At 28.2% G+C, this 9,892-nt stretch overlaps 1 long non-coding RNA gene across 1 annotated transcript; it reads right to left on the bottom strand.

Moving 5' to 3' along the window:
• Window positions 1–6,469: 6,469 nt before the first annotated feature.
• LOC135267884 (uncharacterized) lies at window positions 6,470–7,393 on the bottom strand. Its single transcript, XR_010336251.1, has 4 exons — window positions 7,379–7,393; window positions 7,253–7,311; window positions 6,701–7,199; window positions 6,470–6,648 (listed from the first exon to the last, which is right to left on the bottom strand). It is a non-coding gene; the product is annotated as an uncharacterized LOC135267884 (long non-coding RNA).
• Between the last annotated feature and the right edge of the window lie 2,499 nt (window positions 7,394–9,892).

Below are 9,892 nucleotides of genomic sequence, written 5' to 3'. Positions count from 1 at the left end.
TTGCAGTTTGTATTAAAACAAAATATTTTCGTTGATTCTTTGTTAGAAGCAGCAAACCTAATATTAAAGAATCTGAAAACTTTGTATTCGGACACAAACCACCAAATTTTGTATCAGTTTAGACAAAAACGGTTAATTTTCGACAATATTTTGCTTTCAACAAGAAAACTTATATCAAACTGACTAAAAACGTCTTATTTTAGCACAAAACAAAAGATTGGCGTTATAGTCTTAAAGCTGTTTCATGCCACAGTTTGGTTAAAAACCAAATATTTTTGTTAATTCATTGTTACAAACAAGAAACCTTACATCAAAGAAACTGAAAACCCCTTATTCAGGCACAGAAATTCAAATTACGTTTCAGTCTGGACAAAAACTGCTTATTTTAGACGATCCTTTGTTTTGAAGACGAAAACTTACATTAAAAAGATTAAAAACGTCTTATTCTGGCTGAAAACAGCAAATTATATATTACTCTAGATAAAAGCAATTTATCCTGATTACTCCTTTGCTTAGAATAGAGCAAACTTGTATAAAACTTAATGAAAACTTTAAATTTCGTCTCAAAGAAATAATTTACATTATAGTTTTGACCAGCACTGTTTATTTCAAACGAATTTATGATTCGAAACTAATGAACTTTTATGGGGCAGATGCAAAACCTCATATTACCATATAAAGCGTTGTTTTAAAGCAAAGTATTACCTTTTGCAACAAGAAATTTCACGTCAAAGAAACTGAAAACTTCGTATCCATGCATAAATATCGAATTACGTATCAGTTTAGGCAAATACAGCTTATTTTAAACGATTCCTTGCTATAAACAAGAAAAATTTTGTCAAGCATATTGAAAACGTCTTATTCTCGAAAATAAGAGCAAATTATGTATCAGTTTTAACAAAAGCGGATTACTCTGTTTGATTCTATGCTTAGAGTAGAGTAAACTACTATAAAACGTAATGAAAACTCTATATTCAAGCTCAAAAGAACAAATTACGTTATAATTTTGTCAAAAAAAAAATATTTCGGACGATTACATACTTCGAAGTAAGCAAACTTTAATTGAACAAGTGCAAAAGCTAATACTTTGCTTTAAAATAACGATTTATGTGGTAATATGGTATTTTGCATCTGTCCTATAAAAGTTTACTCGTTTCGCTCCATTGAATCATTCGAAATAAATTATTTTGACACAACAACAACGAAAATAATTTGTTTTTGTTTAAACTGTATTATAAGTCGCTTTTATAAAACGAACTAAGACGTTTGGCATTTGTTTAGTGAAAGTTTTCTCGTTTGGGGGCATAAAATCGTTTGAAATTAACAGTTCTGGTCAAAACTATAACGTAAATTATTTCTTTGAGACGAAATTTAAAGTTTGCATTAAGTTTTATACAAGTTTGCTCTATTCTAAGCAAAGGAGTAATCAGGATATACTGCTTTTATCCAAAGTAATATATAATTTGCAGTTTTGAACCAGAATAAGACGTTTTTAATCTTTTTAATTTATGTTTTCGTGTTCAAAAGAAAGAATCGTCTAAAATAAGCAATTTGTGTCTAGACTGAAACGTAATTTGATTTTCTGGGCCTGAATAAGAGGTTTTCAGTTTCTTTGATGTAAGGTTTCTTGTTTGTAACAATGAATAAACGAAAATCATTGGTTTTAATCTAAACTGTAACATAAATCGTTTTTTAAAGGCGAAATCAGACGTTTTGCCTCTGTTCAGTGAAAGTATACTGGTTTCAAAGCATAGAATCGTTTGAAATTAACAGTTCTCGTCAAGACTATAACGCAAATCTTTAAAGTGATACAAAGAAATAATTTACGTTATAGTTTTGACCAGAACTGTTAATTTCAAACGATTTTATGCTCCCAAACGAGAAAACTTTCACTAAACAGATGCCAAACGTCTTAGTTCGTTTTATAAAAGCGACTTATGTTACAGTTTAAACAAAAACAAATTATTTTCGTTGTTGTTGTGTCAAAATAATTTATTTCGAATGATTCAATGGAGCGAAACGAGTAAACTTTTATAGGACAGATGCAAAATACCATATTACCACATAAATCGTTATTTTAAAGCAAAGTATTAGCTTTTGCACTTGTTCAATTAAAGTTTGCTTACTTCGAAGTATGTAATCGTCCGAAATATTTTTTTTTGCCAAAACTATAACGTAATTTGTTCTTTTGAGCTTGAATATAGAGTTTTCATTACGTTTTATAGTAGTTTACTCTACTCTAAGCATAGAATCAAACAGAGTAATCCGCTTTTGTTAAAACTGATACATAATTTGCTCTTATTTTCGAGAATAAGACGTTTTCAATATGCTTGATAAAATTTTTCTTGTTTATAGCAAGGAATAGTTTAAAATAAGCTGTATTTGGCTAAACTGATGCGTAATTCGATATTTATGCATGGATACGAAGTTTTCAGTTTCTTTGACGTGAAATTTCTTGTTGCAAAAGGTAATACTTTGCTTTAAAACAACGCTTTATATGGTAATATGTGGTTTTGCATCTGCCCCATAAAAGTTCATTAGTTTCGAATCATAAATTCGTTTGAAATAAACAGTGCTGGTCAAAACTATAACGCAAATTATTTCTTTGAGACGAAATTTAAAGTTTTCATTAAATTTTATACAAGTTTACTCTATTCTAAGTAAAGGAGTAATCAGGATAAATTGCTTTTATCTAGAGTAATATATAATTTGCAGTTTTCAGCCAGAATAAGACGTTTTTAATCTTTTTAATGTTTTCGTGTTCAAGACAAAAGATCGTCTAAAATAAGCAGTTTTTGTCCAAACTGAAACGTAATTCGAATTTCTGTGCTTGAATAAGGGGTTTTCAGTTTCTTTGATGTAAGGTTTCTTGTTTGTAACAATGAATTAAAAATAATTGGTTTTTATCCAAACTGTGGCATGAATCAGCTTTAAGACTATAACGCAAATCTTTTGTTTTGTGCTAAAATAAGACGTTTTTAGTCAGTTTGATATAAGTTTTCTTGTTCAAAGCAAAATATTGTCGCAAATCAACCGTTTTTGTCTAAACTGATACAAAATTCAGTGGTTTGTGTCCGAATACAAAGTTTTCAGATTCTTTAATGTTAGGTTTGCTGCTTCTAACAAAGAATCAACGAAAATATTTTGTTTTAATACAAACTGCAATATAAAATGTCTTTATAGGACAAAACATGATGTTTGGCATCTGTTTAATAAAAATTTACTCGTTTGGAAGCATAGAATCATTCCAAATAAGCTATTCTCGTCGAAACTATAATGTAATTAGTATTTTGTGCTAGAATACAGCGTTTTTGTTAGATTTATTAACAATATTGTCTATTTTAAGCAATGAAACGAATAGGATTAGCTGCCTTTATCTAAAGTGATACATAAATTGCTCTTTTATGCCAGATTAATACGTTTTTAGTCTGTTCGATGTAAGTTTTCTTGTTCAAAGCAAAAGATCGTCTAAAATAAGCCGTTTTTGTTTGAACTGATGAACAATTCAGACTGAGAGTCCACAAAAATAATTTATTTTAATCCAAACTGATACTTTTTGACCCTATAAGAGTCCTATAAGAGTCCGAAATACGCCGTTCTCGTCAAGTCTATAACGTAATTCGTTTTTTTGTGTCAGAATACGACGTTTTCTGTCTGTTTAATATAAGTTTTTAATAATAATAATAATAATAATAATAATAATAATAATACTAATAATAGTAATAATAATAATAATAATAATAATAATAATAATAATAATAATAATAAAAATAATATAAGTAATAAAAGTAAGCTTAGTTTTCTAAGCAAAAATGAAGCTTATTTTGTGTTATATGAGCGTTTTCTCATTTCTATGCAAGAGATCATCTGTGATCTGCGTTTTTAGGCAAGAAATTGTCTAAAATTAATAACTCATTTTAAAACTGGTATAAAAACATTTACTATACAAAAGTTAATAATAATAATAGTAATAATAATAATAGTAACAAAAGAAATAATAATAATAATAATAATAATAATAATAATAATAATAATAATGATAATAATACTTATAATAATGAATTTCTTTCTAAATTAAAGCTTAGTTTTTCTAAGCAAAAATGATGCTTATTTTGTGTTATCTGAGCGTTTTCTCATTTCTATGCAAGAGATCATCTGTGATCTGTGATTTTAGGCAAGAAATTTTCTAAAATTAATAACTCATTTTAAAACTGGTATAAAAACATTTACTATATAAAAGTTATAATCGGTTTTTAATAATAATAATATTAATAATAATAATAATAATAATAATAATAATAATAATAATAATAATAAGAAAAATAATAACAATAATAATAATAATAATAATAATAAAAATAATAATAATAGTAATAAAAGTAAGCTTAGTTTTCTAAGCAAAAATGAAGCTTATTTTGTGTGTTATATGAGCGTTTTCTCATTTCTATGCAAGAGATCATCTGTGATCTGTGTTTTTAGGCAAGAAATTGAATAAAATTAATAACTCATTTTAAAACTGGTATTAAAACATTTACTATACAAAAGTTAATAATAATAATAATAATAATAATAATAATAATAATAATAACAGTAATAAATGAAATAATAATAATAATAATAATAATAATAATAATAATAATAATAATAATAATAATAATAATAATAATAATAATAATAATAATAATAATAATAGTAATAATAATAATAATTATAATAAAAATAATAATAATAGTAGCTTAATAAAAGTAAGCTTAGATTTCTAAGCAAAAATGAAGCTTATTTTGTGTGTTATATGAGCGTTTTCTCATTTCTATGCAAGAGATCATCTGTGATCTGTGTTTTTAGGCAAGAAATTGTTTAAAATTAATAACTCATTTTAAAACTGGTATAAAAACATTTACTATACAAAAGTTATAATCGGTTTTTAATAATAATAATATTAATAATAATAATAATAATAATAATAGTAATAATAATAACAAAAATAATAGTAATAATAATAATAATATTAAAAATAATAATAGTAGTAATAAAAGTAATCTTAGTTTTCTAAGCAAAAATAAAGCTTATTTTGTGTTATATGAGCGTTTTCTCATTTCTATGCAAAAGATCATGTGTGATCTGTGTTTTTAGGCAATCTATAATACATTTATTTATATTAATTTATATATTTATATTTATATTTATATATTTATTTCTATACATTTATAATAACAATACTAGTAGTACTAAATTTGCTTATATGCAAGCGCGTAATTAAGATAACAGTTTTTTGTTTTTTGCTTATATCTCGAAAACAGTTACACCTATCAATTTTTACCTTTTCACCAAAATTAAAGGTGATAAAATTTCCTACAAAATACTTCTTTGCATTTTTCATGTAGAACTAACCATAAGCGAGATATAAGTTTAAAAATAATTAATAATTAAAAAAAAATGTGTTTTAACAGAAAATGTCTTGTGATTTAAAATACACTTAATTTATTGGGTCCAATACTTACTTAGAAGATAAAGGAGGTGACAGTAAAAGCTGCATTTTCGTCTTCGTCTCAAACATTGAAAACTGAATTACATTTTTGTTCAGTACCTGTCGTCGAAGACGGAAATGCAGCATTTACAAACGACTCTAAAAACTTCAGTGACTTTTATGTCATCTCCTTTTTCCTCTACTAAAGTAGTAGATAGAGATAGCCGGTTCAAAAACCACCTCCACCTCCCTCTACTGCGCATGTGTGAAAATTGTGTCAGTCAGCCGCAGACGCAAGCGCGTAATCGCAGCTCGCTGGCCTGCGACCAGCTGGTCAGCCGGCCTGCGGCCGACTGACGCCATTTGTGATGATGCAAATATATTTATGTAGTATAATAATAATAATAATAATAATAATCGTCGCCATCTTGGAAGTTTGAAAGTCGGCGGCGGTCATTTTTGTTTAATGGTAAATTGGCGCCAAATTTAAATTATTTCAAAATTAATATTTGAAATTAGTCGGCCATGTTTGTTTGTTAAAAAAAATGGCGCCAAAATTTTAATTTATTTAAAAATTAATATTGGGTGTAATGTTGGTAGCGCCGATGTCGTCACAAATTCCGCCTAAATTCTCACGTTAGATGGCGCCACGGTCTGCAAACTTTTCGCTAGATGGCGCTGCCGTCAGCGCAGCCGTCAATCAAAGATGGCGCTGGCCTCCATTTTTTTTTTTTAAACACACCCCCCGCCCGTTTGCGAATATGCAACCAAGAAAACAAGTAGTAGTAGTAGTAGTAGTAGCTTTTTGGGGTTGTGAAATTTTTGGTTTTTGGGGTTGTGAAATTTTGAATATATGATTTTTGAAATGTGCAATTGTGAATACATGAAGTATATATACAATACATGCTGTATTGAGTTAAGCAAAATATCAGAAAATCATCGCGCTTGTCACTAATAACTAATAAAGGAAAGTCATTATTTTATCGATAAGGAAAAAAAACCTAGTATATGTAGTTTTTTATTTTTGTAATGTTGTTTGCCTAACTTGTCTGTTGCGCACCAAGTTTATTTTGTTATTTGTTTAAAATATAATGCAAAAAAAGTTGTTGTTGTTGTTGTTCCTTCCATGGGGAGTCGAACCTCAGGTAGGTAGAGTGGATAGTGCTGTCTATTTTGGAAACCTGAAAAAAATCATAAATTAGTTTTTTAAATAGAGGTGAACATGACACTTACCAAAAAATTTTACATTAATCTTCGTGAACAATACGTTCGAAATTAAAAATGTGGGCATCATGTTCCTGATTTCCATTAGCTTGCTTACGTCCCATATAAATCAAATAAGATCCGAGTCCTTCCATTAGTGTCGTAATTATGGTATCATTCATAACTGCTGTTAGTCGTTTAGGTAAAAAAACTTTACCGACGTTGTCCAGATATGCTACCATCATAACCCCATGTTGTGTGTTTGCCTTGGTTAAATTGATGATTTTATATTTCTTGTTCACTTCCAAATCGTTGGCACTGACATATGTATCAGTATATTCACAGGCAGCAATTTTATTCAGATTTAATAGTTGATCAGCCATTACAGAATCCTTTGAAATTTAAATGCAAAAATACACAGCGGAGCACATACAACTTCTCACAAAGATAGTTTTAATAAAACTGGTGAAATGTGTAAAAAACGGAACTTTTATAATCAATTTTTGCGGTTAACAGATAACACGCTTTCCTAAAAAATAAAAATGAAATAAAATATGATTTAATACTAATTTTGTGGTTTACCTTATCGTAGGAATTTTGTGACGCACTTTTTGTTTGATAAAAATTTGATAAAAATTTTCCTAAAAAATTAAACACATTTTTAGCAATCAAATGTGGTAAACAAATTTAAAAAATTAAAGAATTTACCAAAAAAAGATTATTTATGTTGGTTTTAGAGAAGAATTCAGTAGTCTGAATCGGAAGAATTTGTGGATGAAGAACTTGTGCCGAAGTCAATATTTTCGATAAACTTACGATGCGTCTTTTTGGCACAACTTTTGTAGGTCTGAAGCTGAAATTAGATGTTTAAATTAGATGTTTAGAAAGAACGTTTTATTAAGTTGTAATATAAACTTACTGTAAACAAACACTGATGAATACACCAACTACACCAACTATCTTCTTCACGAGTATAATCTGTTAAATTTTCAACCAGGACTGCATTGTGTGTAATAATCTTTTTAAAAGATAATTTTTTCAATTGAATTAAGATGGGTTCTCGCGGACAATTAATGTTAAATATAGATAAAGTTTTAGGTCCCGCTTGTATGACACTCTTAGTAAACTCATCATATTCAAAGTAATTATTTTCATTAAAAAAGTACAGCTTTCCGTTTAAATATCTAAATGTCCTTGTTATTTTATTAGGAACACCTTCAAATAATTCGTTTGTTAAACCAGGAACATTATATCCAGAGATGCAACTAGATAATGTAATATATGTATTATCTCTGAGAAAAAGATAAATACCACCTGAGTAAGTTGTTATCGCTGCCGAAATTGGACTTGATATTTTAAATTCTTCGCTTATAGATTTCGGATAATTAGTTTTAAATCTAAAAGTAGATAATGAAAAAAATATAAACTTCAGCTTTTACAATAATTACTATATCATCTGTTGAGGGTTTATGATAAATTGTTGTAAATTCTTCAAAATCTTTTGGTAAAAAATGTTAACCGCCCAGTAATTAATTAAGGTTTTGGATATGAATTTTTACCTATTTCAATTAAACAAATCCACTTTTTTTATAAAAGATGTATAAATGTGTTTTAACTATTAGAAATGTATATATTGTTTGTAAACTATTGGATATAAATTTTTTGGGGAAAATGATTGTAACGATAAATTAATAATCAAATACAACTGGATATTTATAAAATTTTTGATTCATAAATTTACAAGAAAAAAACGTTAGACAGGAAATAAGATCACAAAAATAATCAGAATGAATATTATTTTTTATTATACATAAAACAAACTACATACTTAAACTAAAAAAGTCATACACCTAAATAAATTTTTAATTGCAGTTTTTAAGCCAAACCTAACGCTATGAACATCATAAAAAACGCTATGAACATCATAAAACGATCCAACATGTATGAGGTTTAATGTACCCATACCCAAATGTCAATTATACCCCGCTCCTCATCGGTGTCTATCGCGGCGGTCAAGCGCCCCACGGTAAAAATATCAAAATAACCTCCAAGGGATGGGGGCGGTTCCAGTCGCAGATAGATGTTAATAAGGGAAACCCACTCGAAGGTGCCCGCGGGAATTTGGGTGAGGAGGTGGTCCACCTCCTCTTCGGTTAACCCAGCGTGGTTAACAACCAAATCTGGGTTATAGTCCCCATAGTAACCTGCGGGATGTTCTGTAACAAAAGAAAGAGAAATTTAATAAATAGATTACATTAATTTATTAAGACTGATGATGAAGTGTTGTAATTAAATTTCAAACAATTGATTCGGAAAAAATTTAAAATAAAATAATGTAAAAATTATTTCTACTTACTAGACATGATGGTTGTGTTGACTGTTGATATTTCAATAAAAATTATTTCACACACTAAAAGTTGATCCCTTTATACTTTTTGTAATCTTAACTAGAGTGGAGAGGGCAGGTTAATGAAGTAGGAGAAGGAAACGAGATTAAAACTTTAAACGTTTATTTCGGTAAATTCTGAATTACATAATTATAAATAAACCGTACATTATTAAGACTACAGATACATATTTTAGTTTTTAAGTAATGATGCATACATAACGGAAGTTGTGGTTGCAATTTTGGACAAGAGTTTGCTTCCTCCAAATTGATGATCCTAGGGTAAAAGTCCTTTGAATCGAAAAATTGTCTTAAAAAATCCTCTTTAACGCTTCCTTTTACGTAAATAATATCGATAACATCATCGATAATATTTTCTTCTAGTATGTTATAAATATTTTCATAGTCGATATTTCCACTGTTGTAACGTAATAGATGATGATTTAATTCTAAATATTTCACTTGTTTTTTTACATCTGCACTTAGTTGACGAAACGGCACCGGTGATTTAAACAAATAGTGACCAGTTCGATGTCCATCAAATATTGTTAATTCTTTAACGATGAATTCAGGTATATAAAATCCTTGAACATCAATCACTACTACCTTCATGTTGAACACTTAAATCTAGACTGAAAAATTTGTTCACGATGAGCAGAATTTAAGATCTCCTTTAAAATATTTTTCATTTGATTAATTCTAAACTTAAACCTTTCTCTGTCTGCAGCGCATTGTATCCAATAGTTTCCTTTTCTAGCATCTTGATAAGCATATGACCAAACTATTAGATTATGTACTTCCGGAGCACTATCACTTATAGTAACACTTTTTTTCAT

The sequence above is a fragment of the Tribolium castaneum genome, unplaced genomic scaffold, assembly GCF_031307605.1.
Source record: "Tribolium castaneum strain GA2 unplaced genomic scaffold, icTriCast1.1 ptg000116l, whole genome shotgun sequence".
Classification (NCBI taxonomy): Eukaryota; Metazoa; Arthropoda; class Insecta; order Coleoptera; family Tenebrionidae; genus Tribolium; species Tribolium castaneum.
Note: the sequence above shows the minus strand (reverse complement) of the source record. Positions and strands in the feature narration are given on the sequence as shown.